The sequence below is a fragment of the Marmota marmota genome, unplaced genomic scaffold (assembly GCF_001458135.2).
Source record: "Marmota marmota marmota unplaced genomic scaffold, marMar, whole genome shotgun sequence".
Taxonomy (NCBI): Eukaryota; Metazoa; Chordata; class Mammalia; order Rodentia; family Sciuridae; genus Marmota; species Marmota marmota.
In genome coordinates, this window is record NW_026000174.1 from 55,611,543 (window position 1) to 55,634,551 (window position 23,009).

The 23,009-nt window shown below is 36.4% G+C and overlaps 1 protein-coding gene and 1 non-coding gene across 2 annotated transcripts in view; one reads left to right on the plus strand and one right to left on the minus strand.

The window, feature by feature from the left end:
• Cstpp1 (centriolar satellite-associated tubulin polyglutamylase complex regulator 1) overlaps positions 1 to 23,009 on the plus strand; it is a 173,496-nt gene that overhangs the window by 10,530 nt on the left and 139,957 nt on the right. The window lies entirely within an intron of this gene.
• Positions 2,107 to 2,247, minus strand: LOC125612176. Its single transcript, XR_007342517.1, has one exon. It is a non-coding gene; the product is annotated as a small nucleolar RNA SNORA67 (small nucleolar RNA).

Below are 23,009 nucleotides of genomic sequence, written 5' to 3' on the forward strand. Positions count from 1 at the left end.
TGAGGCTGGCCTCAAACTTGCCATCCTCCTTCCTCAGCCTCCTTAGTTTCTGGGATTACAGGCATGCACCACTGCACCCAGCACAGTTTGAATTTTTTTAAATAAGTTTACTCCATGTATGTATACCTTTGTTTTATTTATTCATTTTTATGTGGTGCTGAGGATCAAACCCAGTGCCTCACATGTGCTAGGCAAGTGCTCTACCACTGAGCCACAACCTCAGCCCCACAATTTGTATTTTTAAATGACAGAATTATCACTGACATCTCTTTGTCCATTTTTGTTGATATTTTCACAAGATTTTAGGTAGAAAAGCTTGAGAAGACTCCTTAGGTAATTTTACAAGTTCAGAATTTCATCTTTTGTTTCTAAGGTTAATAGCATTTAGGTAACTTCATTTCTCAAATTTTGTTTTCTACTAAGTGACACAAAAAAGGGAAAGGCTATTTCATTTAGATTCTAAATCCTCAGGCAGGGACCTGTCTCTTAATTAGGCATGGATTATCCCTAGCACCCAAAAAACAGACAACCCCCCCAAAACACATATGCACACAGATAATATCTCAATTTCTAAGTAGCACAGCTGCTCCAATACTGTCTTAAATGGAATATGGGTTCAACTAGATGTTCTTAGTGTGCCAGCTTGAGTCATTCTCTTATCCAAGAGGATAGAAGCAGACAGCAGTCTCATTCAGTCCTCACAACAGATCTGTGAGGAGGCACCAGACTGATCCTACTTTTCCTTGAGGAAAGCAAGATTTAGGTTATGTAATTTGCCCATGGCTGCTGAGCTAATATGTGTGGAGCTGAAGTTTGAATTAAGTTATCTATAGCCAGTGTTTTTAGCTGCTTTGCTTTCTTTCAGTTCCTGTTATTTCTTTTTTTTAATATTTTCAAAAATTTTTAGTTAGAATTGGACAGACTACCTTTATTTTATTTATTTTTATGTGGTGCTGAGGATCAAACAAAGTGCCTCGCACGTGTGAGGTGAGCGCTCTGCCACTGAGCTACAACCCCAGCCCCAGGTCCTGTTATTTCTAAGGATCCTTTTAAGTTCAATGAGGATTTAAGTGTATCAGAGCTTAAATTTAACAACAATTTCCACAGAACATATTATAGGTTCCTTAGATTCTTTGGATATATATATTATATATTATATATTATATATTATATATTATATATAACTAATTATATAAATGCATAATTAAACATTTTCACCATCATGCAGTGTTGGTATTTTAGACACAGTTTATTATACTGTGCATAGATATGTTATGACATTTACCCATGAGAGAACATGTTATTTTTATTATGCATAGGAGGAAAGAGGACTCAAAAAACTTAAGTAAATTTTTCTACTTGTATGCAGATAGCAATTGGTGGAGGTAAGATTTGATTCTAATTTTTATGATTCCAAATTTAATGGTTTAAGGGCCAATCAGTTTTAGTTAAATTCCACCTCATAGTTTTGGTTTGTTTTAGTGCTGGGGATTGAACCTAGGGCCTGGCACACTCTAGGTAAGTGCTCTACTACTACTACTACCACTACTACCACTACTACTACTACTACTACTACTTCTCCTCCTCCTCCTCCTCCTCCTCCTCCTCCTCCTCCTCCTCCTCCTCTTCTTCTTCTTCTTCTCTCAAAAAGTGGCATTTATTCAAAGAAAAAGAAAATAAAATAACAAGATGTCCATCCACTGGCTCCCTTCCCTCCCCCTTCCAGCTGCTCCTTATCCCCCAGGATTGAGCCCTGGCTGGAGGTAGGTAGCAGGACAGCCCCTCTCAGATGAGGTCAGCAACATTGAGGGGCATCTCTTCATGGAGGTGTTGTAGAAGGTCTCAGTATCCAGAGTCATCTTGTCTTCCTCTTTTACCATGTAAATAGCCACACCCTTTCGGCCAAAACACCTACCTCCACCAATTCTGTGGATGTAGTTTTCCTTGTTGGTGGGAAAGTCATAGTTGATGACTAAAGAAACTTGCTGCACATCAATGCCTCTGGCCTATGTCATGAAAGATGGAAAAAAAAAGAAAGAAAGATGGCAAATTTAGCCTGTGAATTGAGAATACTGTGACTCGATCCATCCAGAGGGATGTAAATATGCATGTAGGCAGCCAAAGGAAGGCAAAAGAAATCAAGTATCCTCTGTTTCCCAAAGACCTTAGGCATGACAAGTTTTCTTCCAAGTTGCTACTTTCCTGAGAGAGGCACTAGTTGGCCCCATGGAGAGAATCACCTTGGATTAAGTGTTCTACTTCTGAACTCAACCCCAATCCTTTTTATATTTTATTTTGAGACAGGGTGTTGCTAAATTGCCCAGATTGACATCAAACTCGTGATCCTCCTGCCTCAGTCTCCCAAGTAGCTGGGATTACAAGCGTGTGCCACAGTGTCTGATGACTTTGTAGTTATTAATGATAAGACCCCCCCTCCATACTCATAATGCCTCTCCCTCCAGACTTACATTTTGTACTAGGTTTGTGAGCCACTGAGGTCTCCTAAACTTTGGCACCTCACATAGTTTTGTGCGGTTTATCTCTTAGGGGATTAGTTAGGGTGAGGGTCAAGCTGCTGTTATAAAAAAGATCCATCTTTACTTCATCCTGGTCCATCCACCCTGGTACAGTAGCTTACAAAGAAAGAGCTTTATTGTTCTTTTACTTAACCTAAATCCAGGATGTGCAAGCCAAGCCAAGATCTATCATAGGCAGTCACAGGATTTCAGGCTAGTTGGGCAAGCCATTTAAAATATATGGTTTCTGCATCATGTACAACCACAAGAATAGGATCCGAGTTAGATAAGTTATACTCCATGTGTGTATAATCTGCCAAAATGCATTCTATTGTCATGTATATCTAAAAAACAAATAAAAATAATAATAATAAAATAAAATATGTGGTTTCCAAGGATGGCTCAATTATAACCACTTGGAAAAAAAATGAAAAGAGGTTTTTTTGTTTTGTTTTGTTTTCCCATGAAAAGAGGAATGTGTGAGTCCAAGGCAAGGACCCTTAAGCAAGTGAAACAAAAGTTGTAAATATCACTTGTGCTCACATTTTATAGGTGAGAAGTCAGTATAAGGCCCCTGCTAACTGCAGAGGAGTCTGGGAATTGAAGTCCAATTAGACAATTGTGTGTAAGAAGAATGGGAGCACAGATTTTGGGAGTTACAATCTACCATACCTGGTATATGCAGTGGAGATGTCTCTCCTACTCAAGAAATGTTATTGGTAGCTGCTTGTCCTTATTCTAAAGCAAAGCACAGATGTATCGGTGGGTATTTGGCTTTTTCTCTTCTACCTCTACCTCTTGAAGTGGAAAGATATTTTATCCCATGTCCTATTCTCCATATTTCTACCTCCTACCACCACTGAGCTTGGTTGCTTCTGTTTTATTTTTTCCATTCTTTTCAGGGTATAGACTTATCATAAAAACCTAAGTCTTGTCACCAAATAATTTTACAGGAAATAAATATATTTTTCTTCCTAGACTGAGATTGACTGCTAAGAGATAGATGAGAATCAGGAAAGAACAGTGCCACAGAAACCAGGGAAGGGGAATTTCAAGATGGAGGGAATGTTCAGTAGGATCTGCCCTCTCAGAGAGGTTGAAGAAGGTAAGAGCTATAGGAGGTTGCAGGTAAAGTGCTGAGGAGAGATTTCTATGCAGGATGCCTGATTTGCCTGGAAGCTAGGCTAGATTCATTCCAAGAAGTTTGGCTAATTTTGAGGAGAGGAGATAGCAAGAGAAGGGAGAGAGAGTTTTATTTTTTTAGTTTTTAGATGGGAGAGACTTGAATATGTTGAAGGAAAGGAGATCGTATATGTGTAGGGAGACAGGGAAGATCCAAAAGAAGAAAAGAATGAGTAACAACTGTGGACACATTTTCAGAAGAAGTGGAAGAATTCTGTGGTCAAAGGTAGAGGTATACTGAGTGGGGTGGCCCACTCCTTTAATTCTAGCAGCTCTGGAGGCTGAGTCAGGAGGATCACAAGTTTTAAGCCAGCCTCAGCAATTTAGTGAGGCCCTAAGCAACTTTGCAATACCTTAACTCAAAAAAAAAAGGGGGGGGGTGTGCTGGGGACGTGTGTGGTTTGTTTAAGCACCCCTGGTTCAATCCCTGATACCAAAAACAAAGAAACAAACAAATAAACAAACAAAAATTGTAGCTGTGCAAGCCTGTTTTGGAGGTGAGAATCAGGTCCTACAAAGAGATCTTTGAACTATCTGAGCTCTAACAAAAATATATCAGCCTTAAAGTATGTTCAGTTATGTATCTATTTAACACAATATCACTTTCATTGTTACATTTACTATTGACAAAGGCTTTACTGTTTTTGAAACATTTTTTTCTCAGTAGGAGGAATTCCCAAGTGAGAAATCAGATTCTAAGATGGTCATAGAATGGCTTTATAAGAACAATAGTGGTAGACTATAGTAAAGATGGTGAAAGACATATTTAAACTTAGAAATGTGTCTAGGAGTTGATTATCTTTCTCTAATGACCTCTTCTTTGTCTTTGAAGTTAGAATGAAGATTATCTCCTTTGAGTTAGGGAAGCAGAAGTAAAAGGACAACAAAGAAAGTTTTTATTAGTTACTGGGGAAAGAAGAAAGAAGGCTTGACCAAGAACAAGCATAAGAATTCTGAGAACATTAAAGTACGTGAAGTAAGGTTGAAAAAAAGAAGTAACTAAGGACATTAGTAGGAACAAAGCTGACTATGTAAATTGGTAGAAGAAAAAGTACAAAAATATTGTAAAGTAATAATGAGATGACACAATTAACAAACTTTTAGGAAAATAAGATGTCACAAATAATAGGTAAAGGGAGGAAAGATCCAAATAGCACAAAATTCCATTTCTGCTATAGAAGAAAGTCCAGAGAATTGTTGTTGTTGTTGTTTTTTAATTTGATGTTTATTTTTCCTAGCTACCAAATTTTAAGTCAAATAGATCTACAACAGTTATAACAAAAATAGCTTGCCCCACAGCCTTCTCATCAATAAGTTCCACTCCTCAGATGAGACCATTTTAAGGTTTTTTTACTGTTTAAAAATATTTTTTGCTGCATATTTTAAAATAACATGCTTAAACTGCTTCTTGATTTTTCAGTTTTAGATATTATCTAATGACTTTATGGAAGAGGAGGATTTAGTCCTTTTATATCCTTCAACTTCCCTTCCTCCTAGTTTTCCAATAAAATTATAATTTTTGGTTAAACCAATCAAGTGTTTATTGTATTTATATATATATAATGTAATATACTATGATAATATTCCTCCTTTTTACATAGTTTTCTTCTTCCTGGAATTAATGATTGCCTGTCTTTTGTGCAGTTTTTCTCTGAACTTGTCTTTCATTCATCTCTAAACTTTCCAGCTATCAGTCAGTCTTTCTCTCAGTTCCTATGAAAATATCAGGTGTCCTGTATCATTAGCTTCAATTTCTTTTCTTTTAGATACAGAAATATATATATATATTTAATATATATATATATATATATATATATAAATATAAAATATTTTTATACACCCTTTGAATGGTAGTTTAGGTAGTTATATATATATATTTACTTCTTTACCTACTTGGTCCTCTTGCTCTAATCTGGTGTGGTTATTCTCTGAATTCTTTATCCTACTTATAACTTGTCTTTCTCAAGTTACATTCCATATTTCCCAAAGCCGGTGTTTACCTCCGTGTATATATCTTTTTGTAAAATAGCATCCTCCAGTAGCTCTCTGAGAAAGGGTGCATGCAAAGTAAAATTTTGAGGAATATTGTGTCTCTGAAAATATTTTTATACACATTTGAATGGTAGTTTAGGTAGTTATAAAATTCTATGTTGGAGATAATTTTCTTGCAATTTTTAAGGCATTTCTCCACTGTCTTAACTTTCCATGTTGCTCTTGAGAGATTGAATGCCTTTCTGACTTGTGATATTTTATGTAGATATAAATTGGTGTGGATCTTCTTTCAGTTCACTGTCTGAGACCCTTTTAATGTGGAAATTCTTATTTTTTGGGCCTGAAAAGTTTTTGTGAATCTTGTTTGGTATTGTCTTTTCTCTGCTTTCTCTGCTTTATCTCTGAAACTGTTTTTACTTAAATATTTCACTTTATGGATTCATGCTTGAATTTTCTTTTGCCCTTCTTTTCTACCTTTTGTTGTTTTATATTCTGTGAATAGCTTTAACCTTTCTCTTAACTTTCCTTCTTCCTAGTCTTCCAATAAGAATATTTTTAAGGGGTTGGGGTTGTGGCTCAGTGGTAGAGTGCTTGCCTGGTATGCATAGGCCTTGGGTTTGATCCTCAGCACCACATAAATATAAAATAAAGATACTTATCAACCTAAAACTAAAAAATATTTTATAAAAGAATATTTTAAAAATCTATTGACTATTAAAATATCTATTATATTAGGGTTCTTCAGAGAAAGAGAACCCTATAGGAATACATATAGGCTTCAATATACAGTCTTGAGTTGCTAGATGATGGAGATGAGTTCTCAAAATGCATCAGGTAATTTTATTGTGCAAAGGTTTGTGTAAGTCATAGAGTGTACTTATACAAATGTAAATGAATAGGTCAGTCACTGGACTTGGCCTCTTGATGCAGTCAAGAGACATATTAGGTAAATTTAAAAAAAAATATTTATTTTTTTAAATTCGAAGTTGGACACAATACCCTTATTTTATTTATTTTTATGTGGTGCTGAGGATCGAACCCAGGGCCCCGCACATGCTAGGCAAGCGCTCTACCGCTGAGCCACAGTCCCAGCCTAAGGTAAATTTTTTTTTTAACAAGTTGAAGGAATATAAAAGTACAGTTAAAAAAAAATATATATATGGCTGGGGATGTAGCTCAGTGGTAGAACAATTACCTAGAATGGATGAAGCCCTAGGTTGGAATCCTAGCAGTGCAAGGAAAAAAAAAAGAAAAAAGAAAAGATAAAAAGTAGAGTATAGTAAGTACATAAATCAGTAACATAGTTATTTATTATCATCAAGGATTATATACTGTAATTATATATGCTATACTTAACATACAGCTGGCATTGTAGTAGGTTTCTTTGCAATAGCATCACTATAAATGTGAGTAATTTATTGCAGTACAATATATGACAGCCCATTCTGGATACCACTTTTGGACAGTTGATTGCTCTCACCTGTAGAAATAAAATGAATTTTGTATAGTGAGCTTGTATCCTACAACTTTGCTGGTAGTTTTTTTTTAGGTTCATTTTTTATTATTTGTTCTAATTAATTATACATGGGAGTAGAAAGCATTTTGACCATTATACATAGATAGAGTAGAATGCATTTTGACACATCATACATAGATGGAGTACATGATGTAGATTTACACCAGTCCTGTAATCACCTATGCACCGATTCATTTTACTGTCCTTCCTACTCCCATACCTGCTCTGCTCCTTTCACTCCCCTCTACCTAATCCAAAGTCATTCTGGTAGTTTCTTTGTGGATTCCTTAGGGAAAATATAAGTTTATTGGATGATTCAGCAGTTTTCTGTCAGTCCCATTGCCATTCTTTTTCTTATTTCTATCAGAGTGATCTTTTTAAAACCTAAATTACGTTTGGTTTAAATTTTTCAATAGTACTTCAAATTATCATGGCATGGCATACGAAACTTGCCATATGGCAGAGTTATTTTCTTTGCTCCATCTAGCAGTGTTCTGTCTTCAATGTGTTTTTTTCCAGCTGTGCTGAACAGCCTGTAATTTCAGAACTTACAGTGCTTTCTCTTGTCTCTGGGCCTTGGTATGGACTATTTTGTTTACCTATAACTGTGATAGTAAGTTTGAGGCTAGCCTTAGCAATTTAGTGAGATCCTATGTTAAAAATAAAAAAGTGTTGGGAATTATCTCAGTGGTAGAGTGCCCCTGGGTTCAATCCCCAGTCCTGAGGGGAAAAAAATCAAAAACTGTTATTATGGAAAGATGTTCAAGAAGTATTAAATAAAAAAATAAGTTCCATGTACAATGTCATTATTAAAAAAAAAAACACAAGTTAATGAACATTGGCAATGTATGTGTGATCACATCTAGAATTAGCTTTAGAAGATGAAAACCATTTATATTGAATAGCCTGGGGAATTGGATTTAGAGGGAACTTACTATCTTTTTTTTTTTTTTTTTTTTACTTCATGTCTTTTTTGTATTGTCCTATACATTCATATATTGCTTTTACAAATTAAATGTTTTAAAGTCTATATGGGGGAAAGGTAAACCTAATTAAATGTTCAGACTTACTTATAATTAAAGCATTGCAAATTATGATATTTTGAGTTGGTTAAAGCAAATAGCTTTATATGGGGATATCTCCAAAGATTTCTTGGAGGTGATGTCATTTGGTGTAGACTTTCTAGAATGTAACCAGAACCATAAAAATGAGCATGTCTTTTTATCTAGAGCCCTATTTCTGGGAATATAAATAAGAAAGTAACTGAAAAGAGAAAAGAAATGGTTTGTGCAAAGATATTTATAGCTACATCATTGTAAGTAATGGGCCAGGGATGTCACTCAGTGGTAACTCTTGCCTAGTATTCATGAGGCTCTGTATTTGATTCCCAGAGCTGCAAACCCAAACAAAACCCCAATCAAAAAACCCAAAATTAATCCAGAAAAAAAAACTGTATTTAAGTGATGTTTTAAAATGCAATAATAATAATGATCTTCTAATTGTAAAAAAGTATTAAATTAAATTGCTACCCAGCTTCATGATTGTGTAATCTCAAGAAAATGGAATTAAAAGAAAGTTTCTTTGGTCTTCCCTATTTCTATTCCCAGCATTATTTGCCTCCTAGGTTGATTATAAATTCAGTGAGATAATGAATGTGAACATATTTAGCAGGCTTTCAGGAGAAATACAAGTGTTATTGTTCAAGTTATGAGAATCAATCCCCTGTTCAGGATGCAACAAATGTTGAAGATGGTAGTGTACTTCTTCAGGACGGTATCTGGAAGTGCTCTGGCCCATTCCCCTGGAATCATGAGTGTTCCATGAGCTGTCAGAGCCAACACTTGCCAGCCATGTTAGTTTCATCCCCCCCCCCCTTTTTTTTTCTTGGTACGGGATTGAACTCTGGAGCAGTCAACCACTGAGCCACATCCTCAGCCCTATTTTGTATTTTAGAGACAGGGTCTCATTGAGTTGCTTAGCGCCTCGCCTTTGCAGAGTCTGAACTTTTGATCCTCCTGCATCAGCCTCCTTAGCCAATGGGATTATAGGCATACACCACCATGCCTGGGTTGATCCCTTCTTTTATACTATCTGGAAAATATATAGATGCTTTATTTTAATTTTAAGCTTGCCTGCATTTAAGAGAGAAATCTCAAACAATATGGTTTAGCCAAGAGAGAACATTATTTCTCTTTTGTGGAAAAAATGGCTGAAGACAGACAGGCCACAGCTGGTGTGGTGAACTCCAAGGTGCTGTCTGGGCCTCCAGCTTCACTTTTCCTGTGCCAACATCCTAACCAGGAATTCTGCTCTTTTCCTCTTGATTCATGAGAACTGAAGGAGTCCCTTCTGTCGCTTAAGGTAAATAACCTCTCAGCAGAATCAGTTCCATTTAAGTGCCTTCTAGAAAACCCACAAAATATTTTGCCTACATTTTATAACTTGGTCACATGAGTGAAGCCTAGCTGCAAGGGAAGCTAAGAAAGATGATCTTTATGCCCATGGGATAAAGGAGAGAGTACTTGATACAGAAAGCATCCATATATTATATTATGCTGTGGCGCAGGCTGTTCTTTGCCAACTCTAGTAGTCTCTCTTTTTTTTTTTATATTTATTTTTTGGTGTAGATGGACACAACACAATGCCTTTATTTTTATGTGGTGCTGAGGGTCAAACCCAGGTCCCGCCTATGCTAGGAGGGTGCTCTACCGCTGAGCCACAATCCTAGCCCAGTCTCTCTTTTTAAATATACTGCAACTTGTATCTACCAGGAGATTGGATAAAATAGAGATGGAATCAAAGAGAATATTTACGTCCATAGAGAGATAGTAGGGTGATTTGATAAAACTAAAAAGTTAAAAGAGTTTTTAGGGGAAAGCTTAAAATTCTGGAAACATTTTTAAATTTAGCAACATTTATATGAAGAAATATTTACTATCTCAAAATAGGGTACTTCTTTAAAGTTTTAAAAAACATAATACTAAGTAAAGGAAAAAAGGAAAGAAAAATCCTGTAAATATATAAGGGCTACTTTGGTTTAATTCAAATCCTCTTATCTATAATTATCTTTAATTCCTTTTTCCTTGCCTTTTTTGTTCTCTGAGGAATTTAAAATATTCAGTTTTTGCTATGATTTATTTTGCTTGCTTTGTATGAAAAAAAATTAGCATTTTGGTTGTAGTTTAGAGCTTAGCATTTGAGTAAGCCTAAGAACTTTGTATCACTGAATCAAGAGGGAAAAATGAAGGTAGACTTCTAGTTCTTTATCCATAAAATGAGAGGAGTTGAATAATATGATCTTAAAGTCCTTCTACTTCTTGTTTTTGTAATTTAGGAGAAGTGGTGAGAATAGTAATGAAGTAACATTTCAAATTAAATAATGTAGTCCCCCTTATCTGCAGAAAATACAATCCAAGACCCCAGTGGTTGCCTGAAACCTTGAAGACTGTCAAACCCTGTACTTATCCAGCCCTGTGCAGTTAACTGAAATCAGGGAAAGGGGGGACTATTGTACAATCCAGAGGCCAATGGCACAGAGGCTGTGGTAGGACTTAATTGATTTTGAATCCTGGTGAAGAGGAATAGTATGTTTAATGGAAACTGAGGAGGACAAGGAATTTCCAGGTCAGGGAGCTTAGTGGGTTGTCATTATATTTGTTGCAGAGCAACATTAAGGGTAATGGTAGGAAAAAAAGAAAGAAAAAGAAAATGGTCCATGTGTTCCTAGGAAAATAGATGTGGGTTCTGGGGTTGTTTTCTGACATCTGGGAAGTGAACCTTCAGAGGCACTGTAGATGAGTTTTAGGAGATTATTTTTTTGGGGGGTGCGGGAGTTGGGTACCAGGGATTGAACTCAGGAGCACTGGACCACTGAGCCACATCCCTAGCCCTATTTTGTATTTTATTGGAGACAGAGTCTCACTGATGGCTTAGTGTCTCGATAAATTGCTGAGGCTGGTTTTGAGCTCATGATCCTCCTGCCTCTGCTTCCAGAGCCCCTAGGGTTACAGGCATGCGTTACCACGCCGCCCAGTTTAGAAGATTCTTGAATGCTCTATTATATGGAATATATTAAATTGTATCCATTTTTTCTGTGAGAAAATATCTGCAGGGTGAATCAGATTTGTATCATAACCTAACCAAAAAAGCCACTTACTCATAAAAATAAATGATAAAGATTCCAAATGATTAAAAATAGAGGAAGAGTGATACTTTCATGGTGCTACTGTGAATATGTTCATTGTGATGTTTTCAGAATAAACTAAGTTTCAATCAGAAATAGGGGATGAGAAAAAGATGGAATGGAGGGAGATTTGCTACCATACAGTTTGGAGTCTTGGCTTACCAGCTGTGTGATCTTGGGCAAATTACCTACCCGCCCCCCCCCCAAGCCTCATTTTCCTCAACTATAAAATGTTGATGAGTGTCTACTTTAAATTGTGATTGTGAAGATTAAATATGACAGAGTACACTACTGTGGCACATAGTATCTAGCACATTTCCCCTTAAGGTTTTTTTTTTTGTTTTTTTTTTTTCTGTATTTATTTTAAGGCCCTTATTGTGTATTTGACTCTGAAGCACTGGTCCTCAGCAAATCCATCTTCAGAGAACTACTCAGTGATGCTCACACTCAAGAAGACCACATCTTATTAAGTGGTTAGTTTAGAGGCTCTTTCCCATGCAGATTTGCAAGCCGAGAGTGTGTAAAAATCACACACTGCACTTGTTGCCTGGCAGCACGTGTCCCTGAGTGGTAGTACATGGTTTGCATTGTAATGTTATCAGTGCTGGGGCCAGCTGGCTGGACATGTACTGCCACTTGGGCTAGGGACTCCATTCCTCAACAAAACATCAGCCAGCACTAGGGTTAACAGAAAATGACAAACCGGGCATGGATGAGGGAGGCGCCAGCATAGCAGCGGGATGTCCTTTGATTTGCTTCTGTTATTTGCATGTCTTTCTTGTGATGTCTGTGAAATGTTCAGAATGACAAAAGTTTTTAAAAGACCTGCTGACTCCGCCTGGAAAATGGGAAAAACCTCCCTTTTAGAGACCTATTATGTCCAGCTAGCCTCCATTTTCTATATCTTTTTCTTCATTTTTTATTAATGCAAACATTTGCATGAAGACAGAACCTTTGTTTCTTAAAGAGTTCATCTGCTCCTGCTGCTTACTGGCCCTGCCATGCAAGAGCACAACAGAACCTTTGTTATGCTTTCAGCAAAGCTGTTTATGAACGGTGGCTTACTGAGGACTGCTTCCTGTGCTGTGTGCTTCCATTTTGTCTAGAAAGAAAAAAAAGAAAATAGTTCTTAAGAGTGAAAAGAATTTGGACTTTCTTTTATTCAAGTCCTGGATGTTGAAATGACAAGTAGCCCCCAAATTTGTGAGGACTGGTAATTGCATCGAATGCATTTTTTCACTTTGCCTTGAACATAATGAGGCTCTTAGTAACAATAGAAGGAACAAGTGCCTTCTTATTGGAATAGAGAGAAGGAACAGTAAAAAGGCAAGAGAAAGAGTGGTTGAGAACAGAACAAAAGTGGCTTCCTGTAAGAACCCTAATATTGTAACAGAATGTGTTTTGGTACTTAGTGTTTCCCACCTGGGAGGCACAGTCCTGAAATGGTTGAGTTGAATAAAGAATAGCACCACAGTTTATAAATAGTTGATACAGTTTATGTATTCATTCAGTAAATATTTGAATGACTACTATATGGAAGACACTGAATGCTTCTGAGTGTTAAAGGGGATAAAAGATAAGTGACTTGTCTATCTCTAAGAAGCAGGGTGTCCATTAAAGAAGAAAGCACACGTATAACAGAAATAACTCTTTTATCAAGGTAGAAAGTGCCACAGAATTATTTAAAATATGTGTTTTGGGAGTTCAGAAAAAGCAAAGATTGCTTTGACTAGGAGAGAATCTGGAAAAGTTTCATGAAGAAGGTGACGTTTGAGTTGGACTTGGCAGGAAAGGACATTACAGTATTTCTAAAAGTGAAGAGTCAAAAATTAGTGTTCTGGGAAAATAAATCCAAAGTATATCTTTATAGGGTACTTACCACCATTAACTTAAATGATATATTAAATGTTGGCATGAGTTTTCTGTGTAAACTAAACTGGGGCCTTCCCGTCTGGCCTGTGCTGTTCCAGTCACTCATCCCATATGATTTTTTGCTCTTTGGCCTAGACCTCTGGGGCATCTATAAATATCTACAATAGCATCTTTACTTTCATAACCAAAATTGAGACTCAGTGGATTATTGAGCATTATTATAGCTATATCCCCTAAGCAGGGTGTGGACATAGTTTTTAGTGGGGATTTGACAGGTGAGACTCTCATTTGAAAAACAATCTCCATTTTTATCCAGAGGTATTATCACCCAGAAAAGAGAGGACTGGGGATTCAAAGCCCATGAGTTCTCGGCTCCCTTAAATTAGAACTCTTCTGTATCTGTCATTAGGAAAAAAAAAAATGAGATCCTGTTACTCTCATTTCAGTTGTTGTGAATGTCAACTAATTTTTATGAAGTATTTTAAAATGCCAAATAAAGAATTGCATTAGAATTTTATTGCATTCGTATCATTAATCTGCATATTATAGTTAAATGGCATATTATCAACTTAGTGAAAATCTGTGAATTTAATTATAATCTGTAAGTACAGTTTGCTCCTAAAAAGTATGACTTTTTATTACTCTATAACAACTTTCACACTTTGATTTCACTACTTCCCTGACATAACATTGTAAGTGGCATATGTTTTTCAATTTACAGATTTTTTTTTTAACTGTGGTGCTTTCTGGAAAATAGTTGTGTGAATGTTTATGGGTTTGATTTGATAACTGCACTGTTCCATGAGTAACTATTTTTGCAGAGTTATTGTCATGACAATTATTACTTGGGTTCTTTATGTGTCCCCTAGATTGTAACTGTGGGTAAACTTAAGTGCTACTTTAGATTTCTCTGGGGTTCAGGAAGTACATTTTGTTATGATCAGCTAACTGAGTGCTTTCAGTTTGAAAGCCTTCTTTAAAAAAAAGGTGGGGCGGGGGCAGAGATTCTGTAGTTTCTGGCACTTGAAAGTATAGAACTCCAACTTACTAATTCTGTATTGTGAGATTTAGGCTGGAAATACTGAGGCAATAGGATTTATGTACTTAGTCTTAATAGACATTCCAAAAATATTTTAAAATCACCAGTTTTAGGAAGGAGAAGGGGAGAAGGGAGGATTAAGGGATGACCAGAGACTGTTGGAATGTCAGGACTTTCAGCTTTGCACAGCCTTTAACTGGTACAGTACTTCTTTGGGTTAGGGAAAGTAGACTTTAGTTTTTTTAATTTTTTTTTTTTTTTTAGTTGTTGATGGACCTTTATTTTATTTATTTTTACATGGTGCTGAGGATTGAACCCATTGCCTCATACATGCTAGGCAAGTGCTCTGCCACTGTGCTACAACCCCAGCCCTAGACTTTAGTTTTTATCTTGTACTTTACATAAAGATCTTTAGTCACTTTTTGTCTTTGGGGTGTCACAGGTGATTGTTAACATATGTAAACTTCTTTGCCTCTGGCATGTCTTTTAATATTTGAGTTTGACTCTAATAGCACTCTGATGGTTTGGCTAAACAGATGCAATGTATTACTTTTGTCTGTTTTATAATTAAGTATTAAGGTAAAAAGATCTTTCCTTAATTTGTAAATTTGTTCTTAGAAAACTCCATTTGAGGGCTGGGGATGTGGCTCAAGCTGTAGCGCGCTCGCCTGGCATGCGTGCGGCCCGGGTTCGATCCTCAGCACCACATACAAACAAAGATGTTGTGTCCGCCGAGAACTAAAATAAATAAATAAATAAATATTTAAAAAAAAAAAAAAAAGAAAAGAAAACTCCATTTGATGCCTGTCATACTGCATCTCTCTTCAAGCATGGCAGTTGTCTGCAGTGCAGACCAAAGGCATTCCGCTGCTTACTGCCCCTTTGACCTTAGCAATTTCAATTAAATTTCTAAGTCTTCCTTTTTTCTGTCTATAAAATGGGGATAAAATGAAATCTCTAACTCATAGGATTGTTGTGAGGAGTAAATGAATTAATACTCATAAAAAGCTTAGATTAGTATCTTATTAAGTACATTAAGCTTAATAAATTTTTCTGTTATTATATTTATAGGTTTAACTACTATTAAGTAAACCTTGTAATGATCAAGAACATTATAGGAGAGAAGCCTCCCACATTTATATCAAGCATGCTTCTTAGGATACTGATCTTCAATGTGTGATTCATTTGTAACTTTTTTCTGGGACACAAAGTTAAAACTTGACTCACAGTTGTTTTATATTCAGACATGGTTAGTACTTTTAAAGAGAGACCTGATTTTTGGGTAATACCTTTTATTTTCCTCCCCTGCAAATTTTAAGGTTTTTTTTTTTTTTTTTTTGTATAGTATTATACTCACTGTGTTAATTGTGAAGTCTTTTTTTAAAATATTTTTTTGGATGTAGATGGACACAATACCTTTATTTATTTTTATGTGGTGCTGAAGATGAAACCCAGTGCCTCACACGTGCAAGGCATATGCTCTACCACTGAGCCACAACCCCAGCCCCATTGTGAAGTCTTAATTTTGGTAAGGGACCTGGTTAGCGTAATCTAAACATAACACCTGAAGAAAATATAGGCTAATAGGTTTATACATGTGGAGGACACCTTTTGACCAGGACACAAATTATATACAAAAAGCCAAAGATAAATACTTTTGGCTGTGTAGACATTGAAAATTTCTATGCATGAAAGACACTACAAGCAAATTAAAAGAAAAGTCATAATGTGTATGTTTATATGACTTATACAGAATTGGAAAAGTCTACAAATCAAGAAGAAGAAAAAATAATCAGAGGGGAAGATTGGCAAAGGATACTAATAAATTATACACAGAAGAAGAAATACAAAAAAATATGAAAATATGCAATTTAGTTTTCATGTAATCAAGAAAACTAAAATTAGGGCCAGGTATGGTGGCCCACATGTGTAATCACAGCAACTCAGGAGGCTGAGCAGAAGGATCACAAGTTCATGGCCAGCCTCAGCAACTTATTGAGGCCCTGTCTAAAAATAAATAAGTTAAAAAGGGCTGAGAATGTAGGTCAGTGGGAAAGCACCTCTGGATTCAATCCTTAGTTCCAATGAATAACTAAATAAATAAACTAAATTAAAATGATGGAAGCATTTTTTAATATTTATATATATTTAGTTGTAGTTGGAAACAATACCTTTATTTTATTTATTTTTATGTGATGGTGAGGCTCGAACCCAGCGCCTCGCACATGCTAGGCGAGCACTCTCCCGCTGAGTCACAGCCCCGGCCCCGACAGAAGCATTTTTATAACTATTAAATTGGCAAAATTACAAAACCTTAGATCAAGGACAATGAAAACAGTTACTCTGATGGCTGATAGGAGTGTAAATTGTAATAACCACTTTGTAAAAGCAATTGCCCATATCTAGTAAATGTGAAGATGTGTGCATCTTATGAAGTGCCAATTCTATTTTTGAGGAAGAACTCTTGCACATATGCACAGGCAAAAATGAAACATGTCCAAGAATATTTAACAAGGCTGAGGTCATAGCTCAATGATAGAGTTCTTGCCTAGCATGCAGGAGGCCTTGCGTTCCATCCTCGGAACTACAATTAAAAAGAATGTTCAACATGGTACAGTTTGTTACAATCAAAACCTGGAAACAACCTAAATATTTGTTAATAGGAAAATATCTACCTTTGGGAAGTATCAAAAGGGTGAGCTGGTTTCATATTGTTTTATAAAAGAACTCCAGACATTTTTGAGTGAAAAAAAGCACGATGCAGAAAAGTATGGGTCATTTACTTAAAAACAACTTTAAACAAGAACAAAAGCTTATGGGCTGGGGATGTGGCTCAAGTGGTAGTGCGCTTGCCTGGCATGCGTAGGGCACTGGGTTCGATCCTCAGCACCACATTAAAAAAAAAATGAAGTAAAGATATTGTGTCTACCTAAAATTAAGAAATAAATATTTAAAAAGCTTATAAGCTATGTATTTCTATATATTTGAAAGTATGCATCTTACTGATAACAGTTGTTATCTATGGGAACTGGAATTGGTCTTTAGCCTTTTCTGTATCATTTGGACTTTTAAACATAATTACATGTGTAATTACCAATCAATATTTGTCCCAGGTGTGGAGGGCATACCTGTAATCCCAGGAGGAGGCTGAGGTAGGAGGATACCAAATTTGAGGGCAGCCTGAGCAAATTAGTGAGACCTTTTTTCTAAAATAAAAAGGGTTAGGGATGTAGCTCTGATAGAGCCCCCCGGGCCCTGAGTTCAATACCCAGTAACACACACACAAAAGAAAAAGAAAAAAGAAAATTTTGTTATAATGTAACAATCTAGACAATACTTTGTCAGATTTACCAATTTAAGGTTTTTTAATCTTCACAGAAAAAGTCCGTAATTTCTAGATAATACATGTAAGATGAGACACATTGTAGGATTTTGTATGTTTCTTGTTTTGTTTTGCTTTTATTTTTGGTTTTGAGAGGTGGTGAGTTTTAGTAGAAGGGCACTGACTTTGGAATCAAGTCTAAGTTTGAGTCCTTCCTCAGTAATTTGGGCAGGAGTTCCTTAACCTCTCTGAGCTTCAAAAAAGCTATTACATACCTCATTGAGTTGTTTAAGAACTAAATGTGCTTATTTTTCTGATTTCCTCATCCCCTTTGGTTAAGGGAAATTGGCTAGTGTGGTCTAAGATCAAAGGTGGTCTTGTATGGATGATAAAATGTTTCACCAGAATGTACTTGTCTTGGACCTGGACATACTATACTGGTAAAGATGGAGGAGGTCTAGTAACTTTTTAAACTATTATACTATCTGTACCACGCAAGACCAAATACTGTATTATGTTAGTGATTTATAAATTATATTGAACTTGAAGCATCTAAGCAGTTTACCTGGCATATTTTGGTTCATAGGCTTATTTTTATTATATTAGAGAACAGTTTTAATTTAGCTCAACATACACTCATTTGTGCCAGCCAACGTCTGAATCTCAAGAGGCCTCAGAGACCAAAATGTGTCTCAGAAAGATTCTGATGCCAGGCTCAGTGGTACATGCCTGTAATCCCTGTGACTCTGGAGGCTGATATAGGAGGATGGAAAGTTCTAGGCCAGCCTCAGCAATTTAGTGAGATCCTGTCTCAAAATGAAGAAGAGCTGGGAATGTAGCTCAGTCATAGAGCACCCCTGGGTTTGATACCCAGTATCACCAAAAACAAACAAACAAACAAACAACAACAACAACAAAATCCAAAAGCAAAACGCAGGTAAGGGAAAAAGTCACATTTAAAGTTAAAGTTGAGGGGCTGGGGATGTGGCTCAAGCGGTAGCGCGCTCGCCTGGCATGCGTGCGGCCCGGGTTCGATCTTCAGCACCACATACAAAAAACAAAGATGTTGTGTCATACAAAGAAGTTGTGTCCACCAATAACTAAAATAAATAAATAATAAAATAAAAGGCTGGAAGTGTTCGATCGGGTTCGATCCTCAGCACCACATACAAACAAAGATGTTGTGTCCGCCGAGAAATAAAATAAATAAATAAATATTTAAAAAAATAAATAAATAAAGTTAAAGTTGAATATATGTATATACTCTGATTTTCATTCACACTGCTATTGCCCTTGTATCTGTTAATATCACATCTAGGAACTCATGAATATTTTTCCACTGAGACTTGTTTATTCTAGCATTGAGACTCTATTTAAATAATAATTTAAAATATAAAAGGGGTGTAACTAATGTTGCATGTGGAAATTCTAGATCCCTCAAGCAAAATTTTCCAAATGGGACCCTTTATTTAATTTCGAAATAAACAGCTTACACTTTGATGGTATTTATGCTTGGGAAGAGAGTAAAAGGAAATAGTTTTGGACTTTCCCCATATAAATTAGGGCCTCCTGAATAATTAGCAGTTAATAAGTGAATGCTTCCCACAAGTTTAAAAGCTATAGCTAAAATGTGCATGTGATTGTGTATATGTCATTATAGGCATAGGATTATACATCGTCCAAATATAACCTGGAGATAGTATTGGTTGGATGAATAGAACTTTAAGTAGTTGGGTAGGGGGCTAATATTTATTGAGCACTTACTATGTGCCAAGTACTATGCTAGGATTGTTATTGTAGATAACTTAATCCTCACTACGATCTTTAGTGGTAGGTATTATTATTGCCTCAACTTCACAGAAAGGGCAGAGAGATTGGGTAGCTAGCATAAAGTTACACAGTAAGTGCTGAGCTAGAAATTAAATACAGGTGAGGGCCCATGTTCTTAACCATTGCAATAAATTACTATGCTGTTTTAATCTGTAGTCAGTAAATAGCAATAATGCAATCATTAATATGTTACTTTTTGTGTATATAAAATGGTTTCTTTTTTATGTATTTTTTAATTGTGGATGGAGACAATACATATATATGTGTGTGTGTGTGTGTGTATATATATATATATATATACACACATTTCTTTTTTTTTTTTTAATGTGGTACTGAGAATCGAACCCAGTGCCTCACACATGCTAGGCAAGTGCTCTACCACTGAGCTACAACTCCAGCCCTATAAGATGTTTTCTAAGGCACTAGTTTATTGTCAAACATAATCTTGGTATTATAACCCTTTTAAAGCAGGAGTGACTGTGATATAAAGAGATTAAATGATCAGCATAGGGGACATCAACAGAACCCAGAAGTTTCTTATCTACAGTTACCTTCTTTTGCTTGATTCATATAAGGATCATAGTGTTTCTTTACATTTCCCTTAGGTTTTTTTCAGTGTAGTCTGATGAACCTATAAAATGCTTATCTCAGACAGTGATGATATCTGAACAAGACGTGTGCAGCTGGGTATTAGTGCGGATTTCAGCGCCTCATTGGTACATCTTGAAAGATTTAACCATGATCTTGTGGAAGTCAAGGTGAAGCTGAAGGGGAAAAGCCTATCTTGAATGGTTTTCCTTTTTCCAATAGGGCAGCTAAGGTGGGCCAGGTATCTTTGCCCTCCAGGGGTGCAGGTGTGCTGTTTTGATTCTTTAATCATTCACATAAATTAAAGCCTATTCCTTTGCATTTAAAAAATAATATAAAATGACACTCTCCATGTTTTATTGCCAGGCAAGAGCTTTGAACTTCTGTCTCATTGAAGTTTGATAAACTGTAAGGATTTTCCAGGGCTGGGTGGTACACTTAACCACAGAGGGAATATTTGGCTGATAAGAACTGCAGGTGAAAGAAACCACCAAGGAGCAGCAATTAGAGAGCTTGGCTGTTGGCTGGTGTGAAATTCTCATGGAAAGGAGCCTTTCCCTACCTTTGCAGCTCATAGCTTCTTCTCTTCACCACCCACAGCTTAAAAAAGCACCAGGACTTCCTGTTTCCACTTTGTGAACTGGGAATGGGTGGGGTGAATACTTTGTGATGGGGTGGTTCTTTGTAAAAAACTTGAAATTTGGGGACAAGTTCTAACTTCATACAAATGGTATGCAGGTGGGGACAGGACAGAAATACATGCACGTGCACATGCATATACACACATGCATAAATTCACACAGACACAAAAAGACCGTATATCTCAGATGATTTTATTGTTACCGCACATACCTGTCATTGTGCTGTTTGTAAAATGAAGATAATTTTTGCTTCCCTCATGGGATTATAACTTGTTAATGATGAGGCAGTGTATTAGAGCACAGATTCTTGTTATCAGACAAGCCTTGGTTTAAATCTTGGCCCCTCTGCTTGCTTTGTAATCTTGAGCCAATTAATTCTTTAAGTCTCAGTTCTCCCATTTGTAAAGTAAAAATGCCTATCATATGATTGTTTTGAAAATTAAATAATGTGTATAAAACATTCAGCACATTTTCTGGCCCATTATTCAATAAGTTGCACAGGGGCTCAAAAAAAGCAGCTGTTATTGTAATATTAAAGTAAATGTCTGATTGGCAAATAAATGTGAAACGGGTATAGTCCTTTATTTTTCTTTCTTTTCTCTCTCTTTTTTTTTAGTGTAATCTATTTTCCAAAAAATACCTCCTTTTTAAATTTCTGGGATGACAAAAGTGCTTTGATTCTAACTGCTCTAAAACATTTCCTATGTAAAGGGCTTTCACACTAACTTTTAGTCCCTGGAGCAAGGGAGGAGAAGCAGCAGGATTTGCTTCTAAGTGGATCTCTTTCATTTCTACCATCAAAAAGAAAAAAAAAAAATCCTGTACTAGCCTTAGGTAGAGGTAAGTCATAAAAAGGCCATGTTGCCCAAGGAAGGAATTTTTTTTTTTTTTTTGTCAGATCAGGGTAAGTGGGTAGAGGAAGGAAGGGGCGCACAGAGGTGAAAATACAGCTGATTTTACTGTTTGGCCATGTTTTCTTCCCAGTTTAATGTTTACTTAGTTATAATGATTGGTATTTTGAAAATAATTATTGGCACGTTTGTCTCACAGCTTCATTTTCAGATTTGGCGCTTTTTTCTTTTTTACTGTTTTCTTTTCTTAGTGCTCGGGATGGAACCAGGGCCTAATTCGTGCTAGTGCATGCTCTGCCACCGACTACACCCCCGGCTCCCAGTTTTGGCCTTTTTGTAGTTGTTGTTGCTATGTTTTTGCAGTACTGGGGATCGAACCCAGGGCCTCCCCAATGTTAGGTAAGTTCTCTCCACGTGGCTCTGTCTCCATCCCTTTAGGCCATTTCTTAAAGAAACAGTTTTCCTGTTGGATGAATTGAGTCCATGAAGCTCTGGTTTTGTTTTGTTTTGACATCCTTTTATTGGGGGAAGGGCAGTTTGCAGTGGTTGATAGTTGTTAGTTTGAGGAAGTACTTCATACAGGTAAGACAGACAACTCATGGAAAATGTGACCATGTTGCTTTTCTGGACTTCAGGCTGGTGCAAACATGGTGAAACCTTGGGTCACTATTGTCAGATGAAGAAGGCTTGGTGGATTTGTTTTATGAACTTCACTAGACTATCAGGACTTCAGAAATAGTATTTTGGGTTTTTTAAATTAATTTACAGTAGACTACATTTTGACATATTGTTCACAAATGGAGCACAACTTCTCATTCCTCCGGCTGTATATGGTACAGAGTCGCTCCAGTAATGTAATCATACATGTATATAGGGTAGTAATGTCTGTCTCATTCTACTGTCCTTCCCATCGTCACAGCCCCACCCCCTCCCCTCACTCCCCTCAACACAAACTAAAAAGTTCCTTCATTCTTCCCTATCCTTGCACCCCACTATGGATCAGTATCTGCTTATCAGAGAAAACATTCGGCTTTTGTTTTTTGGGGATTGGCTTATTTCACTTAGCATGATATTCTCTAGTTCCATCCATTTACCTGTAAATGCCATAATTTCATTCTTTTTAAAGGACAAGCAATATTCCACTGTGTATATGTACCACATTTTCTTTATCCATTCATCTGTTGAAGAGTATCTAGGTTGAAGGGTATCATAGTTTAGTTATTGTAAATTGAGCTGCTATAAACATTGATGTGGCTGCATCACTGTGTATGCTGATTTGAAGTCTTCTGGGTATAAAATGAAGAATAGGATAGCTGGATCAAATGGTGGATCCATTCCAAGTTTTCTGGGGTATCTCCATACTGCTTTCCATAGTGTTTTCACCAATTTGCAGTCCCACCAGCATTGTGTGAGTGTACCTTTTCCCCCACATCCTTGCCAACACTTATTGTTTCTTTTTTTTTTTTTTTTTTACTGG